The sequence below is a fragment of the Cervus elaphus genome, chromosome 13 (assembly GCF_910594005.1).
Source record: "Cervus elaphus chromosome 13, mCerEla1.1, whole genome shotgun sequence".
NCBI lineage: Eukaryota > Metazoa > Chordata > Mammalia > Artiodactyla > Cervidae > Cervus > Cervus elaphus.
Window position 1 is genome coordinate 37,946,794 of NC_057827.1, and position 27,710 is coordinate 37,974,503.

Sequence of the window (27,710 nt, forward strand, 5' to 3'; positions counted from 1 at the left end):
GAAATCAAAAGCTTTACAGACAAGGAAAAGCTGTGAGAATTCAATGCCACCAATCCATCCTTACAACAAATGCTAAAGGAATTTCTCTAGGCGGAATAAAAGGCCACAACTAGAAACAAGAAAAGTACGAATGGGAAAGCTCACCAGTTAAGACAAACATTCAGCAAAGATAGGAAATCATCTACACACAAATATGGTATCCAAACCAGCAATAATGAAAAGAGGAGATATTGGAATGCAGGATATTGGAAATGCATTTGAAATTAAGAGATCAGCAACTTAAAACAATATTATATATCAAAACTTCACAGGAACCAAACCTATAGTAGACACACACACACACACACACAAATCCAAACATGATACTAAACATAATCATCAAATCACAAGAAGAGAAAACCAAAGAGGGAGGGAAGGAAAAAGATCTACCAGAACAAATCCGAAATAATTAACAAGATGGCAATAACATACGTATCAATAGTTACCTTAACTATAAAAGCATTAAATGCTCCAACAAAGACACAGACTTGCTGAATGGATACAAAAATAAAGCCCATATATGTGCTGTCTACAGAAGACCCACATCAGATATAGGCACACATAAAAACTGAAAGTGAGGGGATGGAAAAAGTTGTTCCATGCAAGTGGAGATCAAAAGAAAGCTGGAGTAGCAATACTCATATCCAACAAAATAAATTTAAAATAAAGACTGTTACAAGAGACAAAGTAGGACACTGCATAATGATCAAGAGATCAATCGAAGAAGAAAATATAACAATTGTAAATATATATCCACCCAACATAGGAGTACCTCAATATATGAGGGAAATGCTAATAGCTGTAAAAGGAGACATCTATATTTTATTATACTGATAATATTATCCTAAAAACTAAAGGGTTTTTTCCTCTTTTGTTATTTACTATTTCTTAGTCATGAAGTCTTGTATCCTTATGTGTTTGCTGAGCTATTTGTATTTGGCTATATGCTTGTCACTATACTTGAAAAATAACTTTTCAGGTGTATTTCGAATTTTGAATAAGTGAATTTCTCCTAGATTTGCCATAGATTCTGCCAGGTACTTTGGAACACAATCCATAAGCACAATAACAGAAATTCAAGGCTTGAGAGTCCATTAAAAATTCCAGGTAATTGCAAACTTTCAAGAAATTATTTGCAGTTACTAACTCAATACCTCTTTTTTGTTAATTTGAGCATGTAGACTTTTAAGTTCACAGCTTATTGTGGGGAGGGTTTGACTAGACGTGTCTGCCTAGTCTAGACCTCATGATCTTTGATTTCTACACCATCATTTAAGTGCTCTTCAAATAGAAGCTCAAGTTCTGTGGATTTAGCAAACACTCTCAGAGAAATAGAGCTACCTGTCTTGATTCCCATTATTCCCTCTGTTTTAACCTACTAATAACTCTTGCATCGGGAGTTCTTCAAGGCTTTTAAGGTTTCCATACATTTTAAACAAGTTTGGTGGGAGGATTGGCATGAAATCCTAGTCACTGTTAATGAAACCCCGTGAACATCTCTATACCCAGATCATTAGGATCATATTTTACTTCCCTTTTCTCACATGGACTCTCTGTTCTTCATACTTCCCCCTTAGTTTAGATTAGAGTAACATTTTAAAGACAAAATAAACACTTAAAAAACTTACATAACAGTGAAAAGAGACAAAGAAGGACACTACATAATGATCAAAGGATCAATCCAAGAAGAAGATATAACAATTATAAATATATATGCACCCAACATAGGAGCACCACAATATGTAAGGCAAACGCTAACGAGTATGGAAGAGGAAATTAATAGTAACACAATAATAGTGGGAGACTTTAATACCCCACTCACAACTATGGATAGATCAACTGGACAGAAAATTAACAAGGAAACACAAAATTTAAATGACACAATGGACCAGCTAGACCTAATTGATATCTATAGGACATTTCACCTCAAAACAATCAATTTCACCTTTTTCTCAAGCGCACATGGAACCTTCTCCAGGATAGATCACATCCTGGCCCCTAAATCTAGCCTTGAGAAATTCAAAAAAATTGAAATCATTCCAGTCATCTTTTCTGACCACAGTGCAGTAAGATTAGATCTCAATTACAGAAAAAAAAAATTATTAAAAACTCAAACATATGGAGGCTAAACAACACACTTCTGAATAACTCACAAATCATAGAAGAAATCAAAAAGGAAATCAAAATATGCATAGAAATGAATGAAAACGAAAACAAAACAACCCCAAACCTATGGGACACTGTAAAAGCAGTGCTAAGGGGAAGGTTCATAGCATTACAGGCTTACCTAAAGAAACAAGAAAAAAGTCAAATAAATAACATAACTCTACACCTAAAGCAACTAGAGAAGAAAGAAATGAAGAACCTCAGGGTTAGTAGAAGGAAAGAAATCTTAAAAATTAGGGCAAAAATAAATGCAAAAGAGACCATAGCAAAAATCAACAAAGCTAAAAGCTGGTTTTTTTAAAAAAATAAACAAAATTGAGAATTAGCAAGACTCATTATGAAACAAAGGGAGAAGAACCAAGTTAACAAAATTAGAAATGAAAATGGAGAGATCACAACAGACAACACTGAAATACAAAGGATCATAAGAGACTACTACCAGCAGCTCTATGCCAATAAAATGGACAACTTGGAAGAAATGGCGAAACTCTTAGAAAAGTATAACTTGCCAAAACGGAACCAGAAAGAAATAGAAGATCTTAACAGACCCATCACAAGCAAGGAAATCGAAACTGTAATCAGAAATCTTCCAGCAAACAAAAGCCCAGGACAAGATGGCTTCACAGCTGAATTCTACCAAAAATTTAGAGAAGAGCTAACACCCATCTTACTCAAACTCTTCCAGAAAATTGCAGAAGGTAAACTTCCAAACTCTTTCTATGAGGCCACCATCACCCTAATTCCAAAACCAGACAAAGATGCCACAATAAAAGAAAACTACAGGCCAATGTCACTGCTGAACACAGATGCAAAAATCCTTAAGAAAACTCCAGCAAACCGAATCCAACAACATATTAAAAAATATCATACATCATGACCAAGTGGGCTTTATCCCAGGAATGCAAGGATTGTTTAATATCTGCAAAATCAATCAATGTAATACACCACATTAACAAATGAAAGATAAAAACCATATGATTATCTCAATAAATGCAGAGAAAGCCTTTGACAAAATTCAATGTCCATTTGTGATAAAAACTCTCCAAAAAGAAGGAATAGAAGGAACATACCTCAACATAATAGAAGCTATATATGACAAAACCACAGCAAGCATCACCCTCAATGGTGAAAAAATGAAAGCATTTCCTCTGAAATCAGGAACAAGACAAGGGTGCCCACTCTCACCACTACTATTCAACATAGTTTTGGAAGTTTTGGCCACAGCCATCAGAGCAGAAAAAGAAGTAAAAGGAATCCAGATAGGAAAAGAAAAAGTGAAACTCTCTCTCTTTGCAGATGACATGATCCTCTACATAGAAAACCCTAAAGACTCTTCCAGAAAATTACTAGAGCTAATCAATGAATATAGTAAAGTTGCAGGATATAAAATTAACACACAGAAATCCCTTGCATTCCTATACACTAACAATGAGAAAACAGAAAGAGAAATTAAGGAAACAATTCCATTCACCATTGCAACAAAAAGAATAGAATACTTAGGAGTATATCTACCTAAAGAAACAAAAGACCTATACATAGAAAACTATAAAACACTATTGAAAGAAATCAAAGAGGACACAAACAGATGGAGAAATATACCGTGTTCATGGATTGGAAGAATCAATATTGTCAAAATGAGTATACTACCCAAAGCAATCTATAGATTCAATGCAATCCCTATCAAGCTACCAACGGTATTTTTCACAGAACTAGAACAAATAATTTCACAATTTGTATGGAAATACAAAAAACCTCGAATAGCCAAAGTAATCTTGAGAAAGAAGAATGGAACTGGAGGAATCAACCTGCCTGACTTCAGACTCTACTACAAAGCCACAGTCATCAAGACAGTATGGTACTGGCACAAAGACAGAAATATAGATCAATGGAACAGAATAGAAAGCCCAGAGATAAATCCACAAACCTATGGACACGTTATCTCTCACAAAGGAGGCAAGAATATACAATGGAAAAAAGACAACCTCTTTAACAAGTGGTGCTGGGAAAACTGGTCAACCACTTGTAAAAGAATGAAACTAGAACACTTTCTAATACCATACACAAAAATTAACTCAAAATGGATTAAAGATCTAAATGTAAGACCAGAAACTATAAAACTCCTAGAGGAGAACATAGGCAAAACACTCTCCGACATAAACCACAGCAGGATCCTCTATGACCCACCTCCCAGAATATTGGAAACAAAAGCAAAAATAAACAAATGGGGCCTAAGTAATCTTAAAGGCTTTTGCACAACAAAGGAAACTATTAGCAAGGTGGAAAGACAGCCCTCAGATTGGGAGAAAATAATAGCAAATGAAGCAACAAAGGATTAATCTCAAAAATATACAAGCAGCTCATGCAGCTCAATTCCAGAAAAATAAACGACCCAATCAAAAAATGGGCCAAAGAACTAAACAGACATTTCTCCAAAGAAGACATACAGATGGCTAACAAACACATGAAAAGATGCTCAACATCACTCATTATTAGAGAAATGCAAATCAAAACCACAATGAGGTACCATTTCACGCCAGTCAGAATGGCTGCTATCCAAAAGTCTACAAGCAATAAATGCTGGAGAGGGTGTGGAGAAAAGGGAACCCTCTTACACCGTTGGTGAGAATACAAACTAGTACAGCCGCTATGGAGAAGAGTGTGGAGATTTCTTAAAAAACTGGAAATAGAACTGCCATATGACCCAGTGATCCCACTCCTGGGCATACATGCCGAGGAATCCAGATCTGAAAGAGACACATGCACCCTAATGTTCATTGCAGCACTGTTTATAATAGCCAGGACATGGAAGCAACCTAGATGTCCATCAGCAGATGAATGGATAAGAAAGCTGTGGTACATATACACTATGGAATATTACTCAGCCATTAAAAGGAATTCATTTGAATCAGTTCTAATGAGATGGATGAAACTGGACCCCATTATACAGAGTGAAGTAAGCCAGGCTTGATAAAGACCAATACAGTATACTAATGCATATATATGGAATTTAGAAAGATGGTAACGATAACCCTATATGCAAAGCAGAAAAAGAGACAGAGATGTACAGAACAGACTTTTGGACTCTGTGGAAGAAGGCGAGGGTGGGATGTTTCAAGAGAACAGAATCAAAACATGTATATTATCTATGGTGAAACAGATCACCAGCCCAGGTTGGATGCATGAGACAAGTGCTCGGGCCTGGTGCACTGGGAAGACTCAGAGGGATGGGATGAAGAGGGAGGTGGGAGGGGGGATTGGGATGGGGAATACATGTAAATCCATGGCTGATTCATGTCAATTTATGGCAAAAACCACTACAATATTGTAAAGTAATTAGCCTCCAACTAATAAAAATAAATGGGAAAAAAAGTAAAAAAAAAACAAAACTTACATAACAATAAATTAAAATTATCCAAAGGCACTAAGTAAAATAGTTATACCATTTTTGCTTGTTTTCCTATTTTCTGCCTATATCTTTTTGAAATGCATAAGGAAGTTTCATGAGGTTGCAATCATTTACAATGGGATAGAAAAGGAATTAAGTTCTTGGCAGCTTTAGAAAAAGCGTCAAGCTGTGTATATTTGTATATGGGGAGAAGATCCTTAACTTTCATGTGATTTTTCAAGTGGCCTTATCACAATCCATAAAAGGTTGAGAACTGTATTGGTGTTCAATTCTGACATTTTTGCAAACATTTACTGTATTGTAGGGCTTTCTGAGCCAACACAGAGTCTTCCAAGTATTTTACGTGTGTCTTCCAACCCCTTGTGTTACTCTACAGAACTCTCCCATCCTTTCCTTTCAATGGTGAGTGTCCCCTTCTTCATGTCTCACAGGTAGCACAGCAGTGAGGTGCCTCCTTCTTAGGAGCTAGCGCCCATGGAGCAGAGATGGGTTTAGGTTGACAGGTCTATCATGGATGAATAGGACCTGAGATGTTTTTCCACAGGGTCTGAGGGCTGTCAACAAAATCAAGTCACTGGGCTTTGTCTGCAGGCAGGGAAACTTCTGGGACACAAAAACATTCACCTCAGGAGGAGGCAGAAAAATAGAAGTCATCCCCAGTGTCATGATGCACTGAGAGTTTGTTGGGGGCTCAAGTGACCTGAGAGAGAAATGGTCAGTGGCAGAGCCTCACTCTTCCCTTTTCTTTCTCTGGCAGTGCCCTCCACCCACCCAAGAGCAGAGTTATTCAATGTGTTTCACACCTTCTTGAAAGAAGTGGGAGCAGCAAGGGTCTGGGTGGGGCTCAGGACCAGGGGGTGAAGACACGCAGGTTCCATTCCCCGAGGGAGGAGGAGGAAGCAGACAGGTCCCAGCCTTGGTGCCTGTGAGGACATCATTGAATGTGGTGGGTTTGGGGTTCTGGGGCACAGTGCCCAGCCCTGCTCCAGTGCCCTGGGCTCCCATTTCTGTGGCCGCCTCTGACTCAGCAGCTGTGTGGGTTAGTGCACTGAAGGCTTCGGTTACTGCCTTCCCCCAGGTCCCTGGCAGTTGGTGGACAAGCCTCTTGGGCAGCTCTGGGTGATGAAACTTATCCCAGCAGCAGGAGATGGGACTGTGAATTCTCGAGCCCCCACCCCCCACCCTCACCTTTCCTCCCTCTCCCCGGGGCTCAAAGTCGGGCAGGAGGAAGTAGGGGCAGCAACTGACTGGGCAGCCTCGCCGGGAAGATGCAGCCACTCCTGCTCCTGGTGCCCTTCTCCTGTTCCCCAGGGCTCAGGCAGGTGAGTGCCCATTCCCACCCTCAGGGAACAGGCCCAACTCCACCCCATAGACTCTGAAGTCAGACCCCCAGGCACTTGCTAGCCCTGTATCACTGGGCAGCTTGCATGAGTCCACAGTTTCTCAGCTTCAGATTCTGACGGCAGAAATTATATCAAGCCTACCTGGAGAGTCAATATGAGAGTTAAGTAACAGAGTGTACATATAGCTCTCAGAACCACCCTTGTATATACTACCTGCTATATAAACATGCTCTTTGAACTGAGTTGCAGCCCCTGTGTCAGAGTCTAGCGGATCAAGATACAACGATAGTGGGCCCATTAGCCCATCTCTAGATCCTTAAATTCATGAGCTGGACACACAGGCATCTGGAAAGTTCCCTGAGGAAGAAAGTGCCACAGAACTTCAGGTTTTGGGCCCCTCCAGAAAGCTCTGGGTTTGCCATCCCCACAGCAGAGAAACCCTCCTGTGAGGGAGCCTGCCGCTGGCCCTTCCTTCCAGGCAGGTGGGAGGGCGCTGAGGCTGGATGGAGAGCCAGCAGCACTTCCTGCAGGGTCCTGGAGCCGCCCCCAATTCTGCACCCTGCAGACCCCTTTCTCACCAACCACCAGCTCACCCTGCCCCTGCAGCATCTCTCCTGCTCCCCAAATTCCAGTCTTTCTGGAGCCACCAAGCTGATGTCCACACACCTGCCAGTGCAGAGATAACCCTAGTGCTTCCTTCCAGGGCAGATCATCGGAGGCCGAGAGACCAGGCCCCATTCCCACCCCTACATGGCATATATTCAGACCCTGACACCAGCGGGTCTGACCATTTGTGGGGGGTTCCTGGTGCCAGAAGACTGTGATGACGGCAGCTCGCTGCTTGGGAAGGTGAGACATTAAAGAGCTTCTAGGCACCTGCAAAGCAGGTCCAGAAGAGTTCATGAGAGGAGCCACTGAAGGCAGCTTTCTTGCAATGAACGGATGAAAAAAGACCAGGAGAAGGCCTGTGTGAATGGAGAGAAGGGAGGATCTGATCAGAAAGAATAAGAGGGGGAGATGGAAGGTACACCATGGGGCTCAAAATGTGAATTCAAGCTCTTTCTCAATTTCTTGTAGGGGATGCAAAATTTAAGGTCACTGAATTTCCCACCACCCCCATCTCAAGGCTGGGGAGACCTAAGGCAGGGAGTTCAGCCCCAGAGCCCTCCTGTCTCTTGGTTCCCTTAGCTGAGGTCTCGCTACCCTGGGCAGTCACTTGACCTATATTGGGGACCATGGTTCCTGCAGCTCAAACCTACCTCTAGGCTCCCTTTCCTTTGCAGCCAAATAAATGTCATCTTGGGGTTCCACAGTGTCACCGCTTCTGAATGGACGCAGCTGCTCATCCCTGTTCCCAGACCCATCCCCCACCCCAGATACAATCAGCGGAACAACCGGAATGACATCATGTTACTGCAGGTAACGACCCTCTGGTTCTTCACCTTGGTGACTTTCTCCCAGCCTGGGGGCCTTCATGTGTCCTGGGACCATGGAGGGGGAATCAGGGCTGACTCCCAGGGTGGTGGTGGGCATGGGGTGAGCATACAGTCCCTGAGTGCCTGCACACTTCCTGCCAGCTGGTGTACAGAGTCAGACAGAATGAAGCCGTGAAGCTGGTAGCTCTGCCTCAGGCAGAGGAAATGCTGGACCCTGGACCCAGTGCACTGTGGTGGCTGGGGCCTCAGCGGACTGAACAGGAGAGCAGTCACACTCCAGGAGGTGCAGCTGACAATTCAGAGGGATGGAGAGTGTCACAGTCGCTTCGATTTCTACACTGGCCAAAAGCAGATCTGTGGGGGGGGCCCAAGAGAGGGGAAGTCCACCTTCCTGGTAAGACAATGTAGGGTCTGCTGACAGTGCCTGAGACAGGGGGCCCTGGGCAGAATGGGCAGGGGGACAGATTCCATCTCCATGGCTACAGCCTGGGGTCCACACCAAAGTGACATGGGGTGGGGAGGGGGGCTTTTCCCCATCCATCTGGTCTCTGGGGGAATAGGAGAAGGACCAGACACACAGGATGTTCATGTGCAGTGTTTTTCTGGGGCCAGTGAAGGTACCTTCACCTGGATTGGGCTGGGGAAGCAACCACAGTCAGGGCTGAAGCCCAGTGATGGGAAAATTCAGAAGCTTTTCTTCTGCACCCCACCACCCTCCCATCTCACACACAGCCAGCACTGGAAGGAGCTCTCCTCAACCCCCATCTTCTCTGAGGGTTGGGAGAGGGCCACAGGAGTGGGGAGTCCTGGAAAACGGAGTGTCCCTTCCCTCCTCTGCCTGTGGGGGGACTCTGGGGGCCCCCTCATGTGTAACAATGTGGCCCAGGGCATTGTCTCCTATGGAGACAGGATGGGGACCCCTCCAGCAGTCTTCACCAGAATTTCCAGCTTCCTGCCCTGGATAAGGAGAACAATGAGACGCTTCAAAGAGTGGAGACCAGAGTGACATCCCACGAGACTGAGTCTCCTTCTCTGGGGCAGAGCCTACCCAGCTCCAGAGCATATCCCAGAGCCTTAATAAACGTCCTCATCTGGAGTGGAAATAACTGATTTCTAATGTGTTCATTAAACATTATTTGTGCACAACAAAGTGTGCCAGAACTGAGGGTGAGCTTCATCAGGAAGATGGGTCTCTTTCCCAGGACAAGTGAATCCCGATTCCTACTGTCCTGGGGTCAGCATGAGCTTCTTCCCTGCTCCCAGCCACCCATTCCTCCATGTCCCTTCTACCCACAGCCTGGGGAGGAATGGAGGGACCTACCTCTCCCCAGAGTAAGGCTTTTTATTCTCTACCCACTAGAGTATTAAAGAGACTGCACACTAGGTATTAAAGTGTACCCCCAAACCACATACCATTGGTGTGAGAAGGATGAGTCGGACAGACAGGCAAACCAAAGGGACAACTGAAATTCTAAGCAAGCTCCAGTTTTACCCAGAGGGATCGGATGGGGAGGAAGGTGAGAGGGGGTATCGGGATGGGGAACACATGTAAATCCATGGCTGACACATGCCAATGTATGGACAAAACCACTACAATATTGTAAAGCGATTAGCCTCCAACTAATAAAAATAATGGAAAAAAAAAATGAACACACTGGAAAACCAATAAACAAAAGTTCTATGTGAGGCCCAATTTAATATATGGTGAATAATTCTTAAACCACTAGGAAACAATAAACTTTTAATAAGTGTCATTGAAACAAAACAGAACCACTGGGGATAAAAGATACAGTTGGGTCCATACTTCTTACCATAATCCAAGATAACACTCAAATGGGATCAAAGATCTAAATGTTAAAAATCCAACCATGCAAGTACTAGGAGAAAGAAAAAAGAAGATTTACTCTCTTAAAAATATCTAACAAACACCCATATCAAAGTTGCACTTTTCACAATGGCCAAGAGATGGGAGCAACCCAAGTGTCTATGGACAGCCAGAGTATTACTCCTAAATCCTTTCCCGTACAAATCCTCACTGTGCTGTAGACCGTTGTTCTCATTTTCATTGTGATGAGAATCTCCTTTTGGGTTTGTTACTCTAAAATTAAACAAACCTCCACACAATATGTTGACTAAAATAAAATGCCTTTTACCCTGAAGATTAACCCATGACTAATGCATCAATATTATATTGAAATAAAGGATTTCTGAGGTAACATAATTTAAACCCAAGCTTTTAACACCTTAAGGTAACTGTACAGAATCAGCTAGGAGGTTCTACATCTATCAAAATGTTAACTGCTCCTTGCAGTGTTTCATTTCCCACCTGAATTCTTGCAGTTTCCATAATCTGAAATGGAATGATCCATACACATGTATCAAATCCAACTGGCTCTACACAGATATGCTTTGGTAAATTTGTCCGTTATGTTTATGGGTAGTTCCTGTCAAAAAGTCATCTGCCTAAATTTCAGTGTACGTCACTTCCCACAAAACATCATAGCGATAGTGTCTCGGGGCACTGGGGAAGTGGTGCTGCTGGAATAAGCCAGGCCTCTGGGGACAGAGGGGCTTCCCTTGTGGCTCAGCTGGTAAAGAATCTGCCTGCAGTGCGGGAGACCTGGGTTCATCCCTGGGTTGGGAAGATCCCCTTTAGAAGGGAAAGGCTACCCACTCCAGTATTCTGGCCTGGAGAATTCCATGGACTTTGTAGTTCATGGGGCTGCAAAGAGTCAGACATGACTACACGACTTTCACTGAAGACAGGGACAGTCACTTACCTCCTTCAGCCCCAGGGGTTAGGAGATCGGCCAGTAAGAACAGGAGCAACAGTGTCTTCTCTGAAAAGCTGAGCAGGTCTGAAGCGGCGTGCGAGTTCTCCTTTCTGGTTTTTTCAATCCTGAGTTTAAAAGGGCAGGCTCGGGCACCACCAATTTGCTCCTGGTTCTATTGATTCTCAAGACATGAGCGTTCATCAGAAAAGTCTGTGTGGTGAGGGTGTTACAGGAGCTGCATTCTTAGGCCCTTGATAGCAGGACCAAATTCATCTAGAGAAAGTCCTGGATGGACTTTCTGAACAGAGAAAGGAGTTGGGGCAGGGGGTGCGGCTGGTGGCATTAATCAGAAATGGTGTCCCCTTCCTCTAATTTTGATCCTCCAAGACCATAAATCTGACCCCACCATGCCTTGAATTTGTCATTAGGTATCAAAAAGCAAACAACTATCCAATTATATTCTGTCGAACTTCACTTTTTTGGGATAGCTGAAGAGGTTTGTTGTTATCTTTATAAAGGCAAAATTACCAAGCAAAAGTCTTTCCTGGAACACATTAGGCAAGAGCCTAGCCATCCATTAGCTTCTTGGTAGTTTCAGGTAACTGCAAACTGTTGGGGATGGGGGTGAGGACCAGAGACTGTGGATGAAGTGGAGGTGGGGTGTCAGTGAAAGCACCTGGAAGATAAGGTAGTGACAGAATAGAGAGTTTGAGAAGATGGGTTTGACAGATAAATGCACCTGAATTTATTTTATGGCCCAGTCCCAGGTAGCCCTTATAAAGCCAGTATTGTTCTCAACTTGTTGATATTTCAAAGCTTTAAAAGACCCCAATATTAAAGTAGTTGGGAAGCAGGTAGTAACAGCAAGAGGATAAACAAACTTCGTCGTTCATTCTAAGTTTTCCGGGTCATTCCTGTCCCTCCTAGCCCAGGTAATGTGGGTTCCAGGAAAGACCATGACATGGGCAAAGGTTCTGCCCACCAAGGCTCCTTGTTCCTGGTCAGGAACCAGGCATATTTGCTCATGCAGTTCTCTGCACATGGGTGTGTAAGCATTGTCAGCCTTAAGGGCAAGTTCCAAGCTATGATTCTACTTAGAATACATGCAATCAGACAAACAGCTTAAATTACTTTTATTTGTTCTTTTATAATTTAATATAGATATGAGAAGACTTCAGAATCTCATCTCAAACTGGACATAATGTTTAAGATACTTCGCATGTATTGGCTCCGTCTTACCCGTAAGGAGGAACATGTATCTTCTCATTTTCACTCTCTGCCCCAGACATGACAGTTAAAGGGGATACATGGCTTCTTACCTTTGATGGTTTACCTCTCTTCCCCACCACCAATTTGCAAACCTCAAGTATGCTCAGCAGTGTTGTAGTAATCTATTAAACCAGTGTGTTGACACATTGGGCTTTAATGTACCTATAAAATATTATTTACAATGTTTGGGGAAGTATAGAAAATCAAAGAGGATAAACTAATTTTAGCCCAAAGCAGGTGTTTATCATTTTAATGCATCTTGTCACATGGAACCATGAGAGTTTTCACAATTTCTGTAGCTGGTTTCCTGTGCATTTGGCAGTGCCATCACAGTTTTCTGACAGACAGCTTTCCTCTGAGCTATTTGGACTCCACCTTGGACTACACTTGCACCCCACACGTGGCTCAGGCCTCCCTTCTCCAGGGTTCCCCGTGGATCCACATAATGTTGATCAGCAATTTCTCTCTGTTTTCCTTCTCCCCGGCTTCCCCTGTCTCACCTGACTCACATCTAGCTCTGCTGCTTGGACCAAGGGCAGAGGGTACTTGTGTCTGAGCTTGGCTATTGTTCCAGGAGAATAGCTGACTGCCCCTGTGAAGTCATCACTAACAGATCTGGAATTGCTTTAGGACTTTCCAGTGAACTGAACAAAAAAAGAATAAAAACAGAGTATCAGATGTGTGGGAAACTACATGCAACTTACAAGTAGGGAGTCCCAGAAGGAGAGGAGACAGAGCAAGGAGCAGGAAAAAAAAGTAAAGAGGGAGTCTGAGAGAGAAGGGATCCGTGTATAGGTATGGCTGAGTCACTCTGCTGTGCACCTAAAAAATCACATTATTAATCGGCTTTCCTCCAACACAGGGCTTCCCTGATGGCTCCGTGGTAAAGAATCCTTGCCTGCCAATGAAGGAGATGCAGGTTTGATCTCTGGGTTAGGAAGATCCCCTGGAGGAGGAAATAGCAACCCATTCCAGTATTCTTGCCTTAAAATCTGGCAGAGGAGCCTGGCAAGCTGGGTCCATGGGGTCGCAAAAGAGTCAGACACAACTAAGCATGCCCATGCATGCATACTCCACTAGAAAATAAAAAGCTAAAAATTTTGAATAAATAATGGTTGAAAATTTCACAATATTGATGAGAAACTGTGAAGCATTAATGTTCAAAACCAAGAAACTCAGTGAACTCGAAGTAGGATAGAGTCTCAATATCATAGAAGAATGGGTATGATTTCCCCCACTCCTCCTTACTTTCTATCCTAGATCTCATCATTTTATTTCCAGCCCAGGCCTCTCTTCAGACAGCACCTCTGGCTCATTCTCTCCTACAGCTTCTCCTTCTGTGTTATGTTCACACATGAGAAATGCTGGGGTGGAGCTACTTCTGGGGTCTATGACTTCATTCAGACACGGGGCCTCTTCTCCTTGATCTAGAAACCAGAGTGCTCTTAAAGGGAAAGTAACTCCAACAATGCTGTCTGTGTGCAGAAGAGGTACCTGCCCACTTTCTCCAAATAATGTCTTCTATTATTAGAACCTTTTAAGAAGAGTTGCAAGAAATTCTTTCTTTAACTTACTTTTTATTTTTTTATTTTTTTATTTTATTTATTTATTTATTTATTTATTATTTATTTATTTATTTTTTTTTGTCATACATTGATATGAATCAGCCATAGATTTACACGTATTCCCCATCCCGATCCCCCCTCCCACCTCCCTCTCCACCCGATTCCTCTGGGTCTTCCCAGTGCACCAGGCCCGAGCACTTGTCTCATGCATCCCACATGGGCTGGTGGTCTGTTTCACCATAGATAGTATACATGCTGTTCTTTTGAAATATCCCACCCTCACATTCTCCCACAGAGTTCAAAAGTCTGTTCTGTATTTCTGTGTCTCTTTTTCCGTTTTGCATATAGGGTTATTGTTACCATCTTTCTAAATTCCATATATATGTGTTAGTATGCTGTAATGTTCTTTATCTTTCTGGCTTACTTCACTCTGTATAAGGGGCTCCAGTTTCATCCATCTCATTAGGACTGGTTCAAATGAATTCTTTTTAATGGCTGAGTAATATTCCATGGTGTATATGTACCACAGCTTCCTTATCCACTCATCTGCTGATGTGCATCTAGGTTGCTTCCATGTCCTGGCTATTATAAACAGTGCTTACTTTTTAAATTGTAGTAAAATATACATAATGGAAAATTTACCTATTAACCAGTTTTAAGTGTGCAGTTCAGTGGCATTAAGTACATGAGCATCACTGTGCAACCGTCTTATTATCCATCTTAAAAAAAAGGTTCCCCTTCCCAAATTGAAACTCTTAACCTGTTAAGTAGTAATCCCCCATTACCCCTTCCCCCCAGCCCCTGGGAATCACCATTCTACTTTGTATCCCATGAATTTGCAAGAGATTCTTATATAAATAAATGCAAGAGCCTTGAGCATGATCACATTGTCAGTCTTGAACCTCATTTATCACTTACACCTTAATAGGTAGCAGGCAAAACCTGTGCAAACAGACTGTCAGAGAAAAGGGATGGAGAGGGAGCTGCGGAGGGAACAAGTCATCACAAACCAGCCTGCCTGACTTCATCCAGCCCCCGACAACCGGGTGGAGCCAAGGTTCCTCCTACCTTCTCCTGCATGTGTACAGGTAGGCTAGAGAGGCCTTGCTCTCCAAACTTTGGGCATCTTGTGAGCTAGAGAAAGAGGTGAGAAGTAATATCCTCGCTCATCTGGGACAACTGAGAGATATCCGAAGCCTGATGAGGGCATCTGTTCTTGTTTTCAAGCAAAGAATAGCCCCAGTTCAAAGTGACTGCCCCCACTTGGGCATTCCTTCTCTAGCCTTTCTACAAACCTCACGTATTGAGAAGAATGGAGGACGCAGTGGAAATATTTGTGGAATTACTTCCAGAAACCACAGCCCTAATCCTGATCCTGAGGTTTGAGAAAACTCAATTTATGGCTTGGTCTGGGAGGTCCCAGTCTTTGACTTGGAGTAGAATTTCCACAAGAGAGGATCCTGGGGAGTGAATGGACTCCTGAATATCTTTAGGAGACTAGGTGAAGAGCTGGAGGTGTTATTTTTTTCAGAAGAAGAGAGTTACACTGACAGGACACTAGACATGATAGCTCTCCCAAGTTAAGGACTGTCAGACTGCCTGAGGTGAATTTCTTCCTGTGGTTCCAGAGCTGGGACAGAAGTAAAAGAAAGAGAAGTGATGATTAATATTTATTGAAATCTTTTTACACACCAGGTACTTTGGAAGAAATTTTTAAATGTACTGTGTCATTTTATACTCAGAATTCTGTGGGGATTCTTTATACCAAGGATGAAAAAGGAACTCACAGAGTTTAAATAACTTGGTAAGTCACAGTAACACAGAGATTCCAGAAGAAACTGAAGTTAGTCAAACACTATAATTCACTGAGGTGTATGGATGACTAGAAAGCCCCAGGGAGACAGACTTCATTTCAGAGAAAAAGATGGGATAGCCTAGACCAAGCCACGGGATCCAGATAGATCTGAGAGCAGCAGGCTGAATGGTCCTGTGGCCAGTGGGACCGGGAGAAAATAGAAGAACAATACCTTCTGATTGAGAGAGGGCTGGCTAGTACTTGAGAGATCAGAGTCCAGTGCCTGTGGAGAACACAACAAGGAATATTTTCCTTAGGTAAGCTTCGGACCCATGCCAAACTTCTGCTGCTGAGATTTACTTAATAGGGGAGGGTTCTAAGCTGTGAGAGGTGGTGGACCTGACTTTTGGGATGGCCAAGAAGAGAATTGTCCTCTGAAGGTGAGCCTGGTGAAGTCTGTAGGAACCTTTCCAGCAGGGCTGCTAAAGGCAGGCAGCTGCCTTGAAGGGGCTCAATAGCTGGAAGATCCTTAGGTGGGGAGATAGGTCTGCACTGGGAGTTTCTGAGGACTGAGTCTTGACTTGGGTGGTGCTCTGGGGCTCAAAATAAACGTCACAGAGCTGAGGAGGGACTGTATGGGGGCTCTTCCACTGCTCTCTCCTACCCCTTCCACCGCCAAGTATTCTTTCCACCTGGCAATGGAAACATATAATAATGAGATTATTTTCCCCTAGAACATACAAGCAAGACATAATTCCTATGGGTGGGTGGTAACAAATAAAGGGAAAAAATGACTGATTACTTTCAAAGATGCATCACTGATTAAAATTTTGTTGGTAAATGACTCACACTGAATATTAGGCAAATGACCTTCTGGCAAGATATATCTATAAAAATATGATCACATTTACCAAAGCATTTTTGTATCCATCAGTCGGATTTGATGTGTGTTCAGTGATTACTCAGGATTACGGAGACTGCGAAAATTCAGGTGGGAAATGTCATGCAAGGAGTAATTAACATTTTTTAAAGATTTATTTGTTTATTTTTGGTTGCACTGGCTCTTTGTTGTCACGCGCGGCTTTCTCTAGTTGCGGCGAGTAGGGGCTACTCTTTGTTGCAATGCACAGGCTTCTCACTGTGTTGACCTCTCGTTGCAGAGCATGGATTTAAGTATGTGGGCTTCAGTAGCTGAGGTGCACAGACTTAGATACTCCCGGCCATGTGGGATCTTCCCAGACCAGGGATTGAACCATTGTTCCCTGTACTGGCACCAGACCATCAGGGAAACCCAGTTAACATTTTGATGAATATAGAAGAACCTCCAGTTGATTCTTTATAGTTACCTAAAGTGTTAAAGCGTGGTTTTAAACTATGTGACTTCAGAAATCTATTATTTGAATATAATATTGGTATATTAGTCACAGGCTCATCTTTACAGTAAAAGTCATGTTATTTTAGCCAACATATTATGTGGAGTTTTGTATAATTGTCGAGTAATAAACCCAGAAGGAGACCCTCATCACATGGAAATGAGAACATTGGTCTACAGCACAGTGGGTTGTTGTGGAAAAGGGTTTAGAGACTCTGTCCACAGACATTTGGGTTGCTCCCATCTCTTGGCCATTGTGAATAGCACAGCTTTGATATGGGTGTTTGTTAGATATTTTAAAGAAAGTAGATTTTTTTTCTTTCTTCTATGTCTCCTATGGTTGATATTTTCATTTAGATCTTTGATCCTATTTGGGTATTATTTAGGTTTATGATGAGATGTGGACCCGATTTTATCTTTTTTCCCCAAATGACTATTTGTTTCATTGCAATCTATTAAAAATGCATTGTTTTCCAGTGATTTGCACTGCCACATTTATTCTTAAATTGAGCCTCATATGGAATTTCAACCGTTCCTTTGTTTGTTATGTCCTACCCAGGCCAATGGCATGTGGTTCTCAGGTACCTAAGGGGGCGTCTCTGGTAGACTGGAGAGCAAGGAACCTTACTCTGGGAAGACGTAGGTCCCTCCATCCATCCCCAGGCTGTGGGTGGAATGGAACACAGGGGAATGGATGGCTTGGAGGAGAGAAGAAGCTCCTGCTGACCCCAGGACGGTAGGAATCAGGATTCACTTGTCCTGAGAAAGAGACCCCATCTTCCTGATGAAGCTTACCCTCAGTCCTGGCACACTTGTTATACACAAATCATGTTTAATGAATACATTAGAAATCAGTCATTTCCACTCCAGACTAGGGCGTTTATTCAGGCTCTCGGAACTACCCTGGAGCTGGGCTCTGCCCCAGAGGAGAGTCAGTCTCGTGGGATGTCACTCTGGTCTCCACTCTTTGAAGCATCTCATTGTTCTCCTTATCCAGGGCAGGAAGCTGGAAATTGTGGTGAAGACTGCTGGAGGGGTCCCCATCCTGTCTCCATAGGAGACAATGCCCTGGGCCACATTGTTACACACAGGGGGCCCCCGGAGTCCCCCTAAAGGCAGAGGAGGTAAGGGACACTCCGTTTTCCAGGGCTCCCCACTCCTGTTGCCCTCTCCCAACCCTCAGAGAAGACGGGGGTTGAGGAGAGCTCCTTCCAGTGCTGGCTGTGTGTGAGATGGGAGGGTGGTGGGGTGCAGAAGAAAAGCTTCTGAATTTTCCCATCACCAGGCTTCAGCCCTGACTGTTGTTGTTTCTCTAGCCCTACCCAGGTCAAGGCCCCTTCACCGGCCTCAGGAAAACAATGCACATGAACATCCTGTGTGTCTGGTCCTTCTCCTATTACCCCAGAGACTGGATGGATGGGGGAAAGCCACCCCCACATCCCCCTGATCTAGGCCCCAGACTGCAGCCATGGGAATATGGTCTGTCCCACTGCCCGGTCTGCCCAGGGTCCCCTGTCAGTGTTGGCAGATGCCGTGGTCTTACCACAAAAGCAGACTTCTGTCTCGGGTCCCCCACACAGATCTGTGTTCGGCCGTTGTATGACATGAAGCGTCTTCTGCACACCCTATCCCTCTGCACCCTCAGCTGCACACAGTGGAGCGTGTCTGTTCTCGTGTTCGGACCAGTCAGGCCCCAGCCGGCCACGGTGCACCGGGTCCCAGGCCTGAGTCTGTTCTGAGTCTGAGGCAGAGGCACCGGCCTCATGAACTGATTACGCTGGACTCTGTTCACCAGCTGATAAGAAGCACCCAGGCACTGAGGGACTGTCTATTCTATGCTCATCCCGTGCCTGCCACCGCCCTGGGGGTCTGCCCAGCTTCCCCACTCCCTGATCCCAGGACACAGGAAGGCCCCCACCGCCCTGGGGGTCTGCCCGGCTCTGCCATCCCTGATCCCAGGACACTGGAAGCCCCCAGGCTGGGAACGAGCCCCCCAGCTGAAGAACCAGAGGGTCGGTACCTGCAGTAACATGATGTCATTGCTGTGGCTCTGCGGACTGTACCCGGGGTGGGGGATGGGTCTGAGCACAGGGACGCGCTGCTGCGTGCCTTCCAATGTCCTGACATTGTGGGCCCCCAGGATGACATTCATTTGGCTGCAAAGGGAAGAGAACCTAGAGGTAGGGTCTGAACCACGGAACTGTGGTCCACAATACAAGTCAAGTGAATACCCAGGGTTGCCAGACCTCAGCCGAGGGAACAGAGACAGGAGGGCTATGGGGCCAAACTTTGTGCCCTGGGTCTCCCCAGCCTTCAGCTGGAGGTGGTGGAGGACATGGTGATTTTTAATTTGGCTTCCCCAACAAGAGATTGCAAAAATACCTTGAAGTCATAATTTCAGCCCTAGTGCATAGGTTTCAACTCCCCCTCCTGTTCTTTTTGATCAGGTCCTCCCCCATTCACACTGGCCTGCTTCTTGTCCTCCAAGCTCTACATGGTCTTTTTTTTTCACCCACTCATGGCTAGAACCCTGCTTTCAGTGACTCCTCTCATGAGCTCTTCTGATCTGCCTTGCTGGTGCCCAGAAGTCCCTTAAGTCCTCACCTTCCAAGGCAGTGAGCTGCTGCCATCACAAAGTCATCACGCACCAGGAACCCCCCACAAGCTTTCAGACCTCCTGGAGCTCGGATCAGAATAAATGCCATGTAGGGGCGGGAATGGGGCCTGGCCTCTCGGCCTCCGATGATCTGCCCTGGGAGGAAGCACTAGGATTATCTCTGCACTGGCAGGTGTGTGGGCATCAGCGTGGTGGCTCCAGAAAGACTGGAAGTTGGGGAGCAGGAGAGATGCTGCAGGGGCAGGGTGAGCTGGGGGTTGGTGAGAAAGGGGTCTGCAGGGTGCAGAGTTGGGGGCAGCTCCCGGACCCTGCAGGAAGTGCTGCTGGCTCTCCATCCAGCCTCAGCGCCCTCCCACCTGCACGGAAGGCAGGGCCAGGTGCGGCCTCCCTCACAGGAGGGTTTCTCTGCTGTGGAGAGGGCAAACCCAGAGTCCTCTGGAGGGGCCTGTCCCTGAAGTTCTGTGGCACTTTCTTCCTCAGGGAACTTTCCAGATCCCTGTGAGTCCAGCTCATAAATTTAAGGATCTAGAGATGGGCTGATAGGCCCGCTATCGCTGTATGTTGATCCCCTAGGCTCTGACACAGGGGCTGCAAACTCAGTTCAGAGAGCACATTTATATAGCATGTAGTATGTACAAGGGTGGTTCTGAGAGCTTTATGTACACTCCATCACTTAACTCTCATAGCGACTCTCCAGGTAGGCTTGATATAATTTCTGCCGTCAGAATCTGAAGCTGAGAAACTGTGGACTCATGCAAGCTGCCCAGTGATACAGGGCTAGCAAGTGTCTGGGCGTTCTGGCTTCAGAGTCTATGGGGTGGAGTTGGGCTTCTGAGGGTAGGAACAGTCACTCACCTGCCCGAGCCCTGGGGAACAGGAGAAAGGCCACCAGGAGCAGGAGTGGCCGCATCTTCCTGACGAGGCTGCCCAGTCAGTTGCTGCCCCTACTTCCTCCTGCCAGACTTTGAGCCCCGGGGAGAGGGAGGAAAGGTGAGGGTGGGGGGCGGGGGCTCGAGAATTCACAGTCCCATCTCCTGCTGCTGGGATAAGTTTCATCACCCAGAGTGCCCAAGAGGCTTGCCCACTAACTGCCAGGGACCTGGGGGAAGGCAGTAACTGAAGCCTTCAGTGCAATAGCCCGCACAGCTGCTGAGTCAGTGCCGGCCACAGAGATGGGAGCCCAGGGCACCGGGGCAGGGCTGGGCACTGTGCCCCAGATCCCCAAACCCACCACATTCAATGATGTCCTCACAGGCACCAAGGTGGGACCTGTCTACTTCCTCCTCCTCCCTCGGGGAATGGAACCTGCGTGTCTTCACCCCCTGGTCCTGAGCCCCACCCAGACCCTTGCTGCTCCCACTTCTTTCTAGAAGCTCTCAAGTGCAATGAGGAGCTCTGCTCCTGGGTGGGTGGAGAGCACGGCCAGAGAAAGAAAAGGGAAGAGTGAGGCTCTGCCACTGACCATTTCTCTCTCAGGTCACTTGAGCCCCCAACAAGCTCTCAGTGAATCACGACACTGGGGACGGCTTCTATTCTTCTGCCTCCTCCTGAGGTGAATGTTTTTGTGTCCCAGAAGCTTCCCTGCCTGCAGAAAAAGCCCAGTGACTTGATTTTGTTGACAGCCCTCAGACCCTGTGGAAAAGCATCTCAGATCCTATGCATACATGATAGACCCTTAAACCTAAACCCATCTCTGCTCCACGGGCGCTAGCTCCTAAGAAGGAGGCGCCTCACTGCTGCGCTCCCTGTGAGACATGAAGAAGGGGACACTCACCATTGAGAGGAAAGGATGGGAGAGTTCTGTAGAGTAACACAAGGGGCTGGCAGACACACGTAAAATACTTGGAGGGTTCTGTGTAGCCTCAGAAAGCCCTACAGCAAGGTTAAAGTTTTGCAAAAATGTAGAATTGAATGCTAATACAATTCTCAACCTTTTGTGAGTTGTTTTAAGGCCACTTGAAAATCTTATGATAGGTAAAGATCCTCTCTGCATATGTAAATACCTGCAGGTTATCACTTATTCTCAGAGCTGCAAAGAACTTAACCTTTCTCTAATGCATGGTTTATGCTTACAACCTGGTGAATTTCTTTAGGCATCTAAAAAGTAATATGCAGAAAACAGGAAGGAAAAAGTAAAAAATAGAATAACAGGTTTATTAGTGCCTTAGCATTTGGGTAAATGAAAATCATTGTTACTTACATTTTCTCAGCACTTCATTTTATTTTAAAAACTTTAATGTAATTTTTTTAAAGGAAAGATAACGAATAGCATGCAAAGAAATGGGAGTCAAATACATATAATCATCTGAATGAAGATGTGCATAAGGGATTTCATTCACAGTGACTAGCATTTTATGCCAATCTTTCCTCCAAAAACAACCAAAACAAACCTGTTTAAAATGTCTAAAAACCTGAAAAGCCTTGAAGAACTGCCAATGCAGAAGTGACTCAGGCCACAACTGAAGGAATAACAAGCATCCAGTTAGATAATTATTATTGTTGTGTGCACATTTTCTGAACCCACAAAATTTGAACTTCTGTTTTTGTTTTTATAACTTCTGTATTAATGAGTATATAATGTGAGGGGTGTAGAAATTAAAGACCAAGACCCTCACAAGCAGGTCTAATCAGGCCCCCCACCATGATAAGCTGGGAATTAAAAGTCTACATACTCAAAGTAACAAAAAAGAGTTAATGGGCTATTCCTTGCATGTAATAGCATGAAAGATGGTATTATCTAGATTTTCACAGCTTCTCATACCTTGAACTTCCTTCTATTAATGTGGTTACAGACTGTTTCTCAAAGTATATGCCAAAATCAGATACAAATGTAGAGGAAATTCACTTAAATTCAGCGTTTGAATTATACCTAAATATTGTTTTTCAAATGTAATATGTATATAGTTAAATATAAAAAGATGAACAAGCAAACAAATACAGGATACCATGACTAAGAAACAGTAGATAATAAGAATAGAGAAAAAAACTTTAATTATTGGGATATAATGTCATTAGTAAAATAAAATACAGATTACAAAACAATTGGCTGAAATAAAAGCTAACTTTAAACACACTCCAGGGAACATTAACCTTACAAAATGACACAACATCTGAAAAAGAGATAAATACAACTTCTAAAAGCAAAAAAAAAAAAAAAAAAATGAAAAAAACAAAACCAAAGTCACAGTGAATAAAGTTAATAACAGATTAGACAAAGATGGGAAGTGAATGACTAACCTGAAAGAGCTTAGAAAGAATTGTCCAGAATGGAGCACAGACAGGCATAAAGACAAAAATATAGAAAATAGTAGAATTAGAAGGTTGAACATATGTTGGATTAGAAGAAAATCAGGAAAGAAAAGGGAAAATAGTAATATATAATGACATACTAGGTGAGATTATTTATTAAGCTGATGACAAAAATGCAGTTAGAGGTTAGAAAAAGATAAATAAATCTCAACCAGAATGGAAAAAAAGAAATTGACACTTAGGAATCAATATTATAAAGAAATGGCAGAAAATTTAAGGGCAAGTAGACTAAGATAAACAGGTTAAATACTTTCAGATGAGGGGGGTCAACGGCTGAATTTTCAACAGCAGCAGGGAGTGGATGCTCCCCAGGAGGAAATATCTTCCTGTCATTTGGGAAGATTTTAAAACTTATCTTATACATTGATTAGTAATGATATAGATTAGTAATGGGTTTCCCTGTGGTTCAGCTGGAAAAGATCTGCCTGCAATGGGGGAGAGCTGAGTTGGATCTCTGGGTTGGGATCCCCTTGAGAAGGGAAAGGCTACCGCTTCAGTATTCTGGCCTGGAGAAGTCCATGGACTGTATAGTCCATGGGGTCACAGAGAGTCTGACACGACTGAGCGACTTTCACTTTCATTTCACTTCAATGATATAGAAGTTATGAATAGCTAATGAAAAAATGAATACATAATGAACATCTTACCCAACAAAAGCAGATTACACACTTGACAAGCACATACAGATGTTGACCACAGATTAAGCCATAGATTAGGTCTCAAAAGTGTTTAAAGGATTTAAATGATACATCATATTTAATATGCCACAATGAGTTTAAACTGAATTTTATAACAAGAATATGAGGAGGAAATCCTTATATCTTAAAAACTAAGGAAATAGACTGCTAAATACAGTGGTTCCTTGAACAACAGTGGTTTGAACTGAACAGGTCTACTTATACTCTGTTTTTTTTTTTAATAGTACATACTAGACTACTGAGCTCTCCATGGTTGGTTGCAAAACCACAGAACATGAGGGCCAACTATAGGTTAGTTATACCTGGATTTTCCACCAGAAGAGTCGGTGCCCCTTATCTCCTATGCTGTTCAAGGGTCAACTGGAAATCATGAGTAAAATCATAATGAAAACAAAAAATATCAAAATGATTAATGATCAGATTAGCAATAATGATCAGATTAATTTATAGTAAAATTTGTTGGGTATATCAGAATAAAGATGAAACTTGACCATTTAACACTATGCCTCAAATTAATTAATTGAAAGGTAAAAAATTAAACCTTTGAATATAGGAGAATTTCTTTATACGCTCATCATTGTAAAAACAGATTATATTGTATATTATACAGATATTGTATCAGTATTGTATATTATACAGATATAAGAAGCATTAACCACCAATAATAATGGATGAGTTCATCTACACTAAAAATGTGTTGGGTGTATATGAATAAAGATAAAATTCTGATTACCAAAGACACTATTGAGATAGTGAAAAGTCAGCCGCATGGTGGGAGAACTAAGAAAGAGTTTTTATCTGGGAGATATATAATATATAAATCATATCTATATTAACTTCTAGGTCACTGGGAAGCCAGTAATTTTGAAAATTAGCAGTAAAGAATCTGCCTTCTAATGCAGGAGACACAAGAGACATAGGTTCAAAAAAATAAAGAGAGAGAGACATGGGTTCAAAACCCTGGGTAGAGAAGACTCCCTGGAGAAGGAAATGGCAAACCACTGCAGTATTCTTGTATGGAAAATTCCATAGACAGAGGGGCCTGGCTGGTGGCAGTCCACAGGACTACGAGTCAGACCCGGCTGAGCGACTGAACAGCAACACATGAAACTGACAAATCCTTAGAAAATGTAACCTAATGAAACATACTCAAGAAGTTTGAATTTTCCTATGAACATTAAATAATTTGATTCAGTTTTCAAAAATAGTCCATCAAGGACAGCCCCAGGCTCACAGGGATTCACTGGAAATCTGTGAAAAAAAAGTTCCAAGAATGATATACAATTTCTGCTGGCAAGGAGATGCTAAACATCTCCTTTGTGAGACTAGCAAAACCTAGATGCCAAACCCAGTGATGACAATATAGGAGAGGAACATTCTGGGCTAATGTTATTCCAGTGTTGATGTAAGTCAAATCGGTCAATAAGCAAAAATATTAGATCATTTCTAATTTGGGTTTTTTCTGAGGATGAGTTGATTTTTCATTCAACACACATTTATTGTATATTTGTTTCTTCCCTTCCCACACCTGTTGCTGTTTCCTGATTATCATTTTGGTGTGCATCTGATTAATAAAGTTGTAGCTGAAGTCTTTAAAAACACACACACACAATTGCTATAACAACATGTTGATTGATGAAAGAAGAAACACCATATGATATTTCTACTGAGGGGGAAAAGGCATGTACTAAAATTCACCATTAGTTATTTTACAAAATTCTTAGTAAAATAGGAACAATAAAGAGGCTCTTTATTTTGATAAAAGATCTCTGCAAAAATCCCATACCAAGCATTATATTTAATGATGAAGTATTGAATGTTTTTCCATTTGAGAGCAAAACAATACAAGGTCACACAGAGAGCCATAATCATCATTTCTCTTCAACATTATATGAGAGATTTTAGCCAGTACAGTTAAGCAGGAAATAGAAGGAAAGCTTCTATTTATAGACATAAGGACAGGAAAAGAGGAAAGAAAACTGAGTATATGAGATACACTATACATCAAGAAAGCCCAAGAATTTCCAGATCCATTATTATGATTACTAAGAGAGTTTGACAAATTTTCTAGGAACAGAATCATTTAAATATTAGTTATATTCTATATACATGGTAATACTGCCAGAAAGTGAAATTTGAAAAAAATTTTAAAGCATGAAAATTGTCAGATAAGTAAATATAAACCTAAAGAAAAGATACAGTGAAAATTATAAAACTTTATTAAGAGACACTTAGAAGATTTAAGCAGAAATATATTCCATGTTCATGTTTGGAAGAGAAAATATTTTTAAAATGTCATTTCTCCAAAAAGTGATCTATAGATTCACTGCACCCAAGAGGTATTTCATAGAACTTACTTGGTTCTAAATAGACATGGAAAATAGATGTGGAAAAACCCATGACAAAAAGTAGCCAAGTAGTCTTAAGGAATGAGAACAAGATGGTAGGTCTTGCTTTAGCAAATGAAGTCGTAGTAATGAAGATGGTGTGGCATTGATGGAGCATAAAGATATAGACTAATGGACAAGAAAAAGAGACTCTACACATATTGGGACAATGATACACACATATCAAGGGCTACCAGATGGCTCAACAGTAAAGAATCCATCAAATACTGCAGAAGACCCAGGTTCAATCCCTGGGTCAGGAAGATCCCATGGAGAAGGAAATGGCAACCCATTCCAATATTTTTGCCTGGGAAATCCCATGAAGAGAGGAGCCTGGTGGGCTACAGCCCATGGGGTCACAAAAATCAGATATGGCTTAGTGATGGTTTATGATGGAGGTTTCATGGCAGAGAATGAGAAAAAGACTATCTTTTCCCCTCCTCAATAATTGGTGCTAGGACAATAAATGGCACTATGGTGTCTGTAAGGACACATCTTTCTCCATGGAAAAAATCACTTGGCCCTGCGGCACCCTCTCCTGCTCCTTGACGCTGTGGCCCCAGGGTGCCGCTGACTGAGCTGCAGAGAGCAGAGCAGGGGTGTGAGGAGTGTGGAGTCACAGGAGATGCGGCCCAGGAGCCGGGACGGGCGGCGACCTCAGGGCAGGGCTGCAGCTGAGGGGACACTGGGGTGACAGACAGCCCTGGGGCGTGACACTGTGTCTTGTGCTTTTCAATGACATGAGTGCAGGGCTTCTGGGGGCTTTCTCAGGAATATTGTGAAATTAATGTGAGTTTGCACTAGGGGCTTATAGAGGTGGGTTTTGTAAAATCCTCATGTCCTCGAAACTAATGCATTCCAGCATCTCAGTAAATGCTTTTTTTGGCTGCACGAGTGAATGTCTTCCTATTAGCTTTTGGCTGAGATTGGTAGGGACAGTACTGGTGGGATTCAAAACCACAGGGATGCAGGAGGGCACTGCTAAAGACAGCGGGGCAGCTGAGGGCCTGAGAGGCAAGGGGAGCTGGGGCAGAAAATGGACATCTGGGGGCCTGGAGAAGAGTCAAGGCACCTAGAGAGCTCTGGGTGATGTCACCTAGCCACTTCTGATCAATCACCCTGGACTTCTCTCCTAGCAGGAGTGAAGGGTGAGGAGCACTGAGAAGTCTTCTCTGGTTCTTAAGCTGGGTCCACCAAACACTCCCGAACTGTGGATGGTTTGTCTGAGTTGTCCTTTCCTGGCTGGACTGAGGGATTTTACTTACTCGTGTTTTGCAGCTTCACATCCTCCAGCAAATGCACAACCCACTTTCCTGGTGGTGAGAGAGAGTCTGAGACCCATGAAAGCTCTTAGTGAAAATCTTTCTTCCAGCCTGCCATCCCTCCTTGCTAAGTGTCTATGTGGCATCAAACTTGTAGTCTTGGGATGGGAGCTGGTTCAGAAATTGGAGCTGAGCAGAGGGTCAGGACTGCAGGAGGTTCAGTGAGATGGGTTCTGACCTCAGGAATGGGGACAGTCACTCAACTGTCCAGC

General features: G+C 43.3%; 2 pseudogenes; one reads left to right on the top strand and one right to left on the bottom strand.

The window, feature by feature from the left end:
* The first annotated feature begins 6,879 nt into the window (after positions 1–6,879).
* Positions 6,880–9,396, top strand: LOC122706406 (annotated as a pseudogene).
* An 8,717-nt stretch (positions 9,397–18,113) lies between these two features.
* LOC122706408 lies at positions 18,114–20,692 on the bottom strand (annotated as a pseudogene).
* Positions 20,693–27,710: the final 7,018 nt, after the last annotated feature.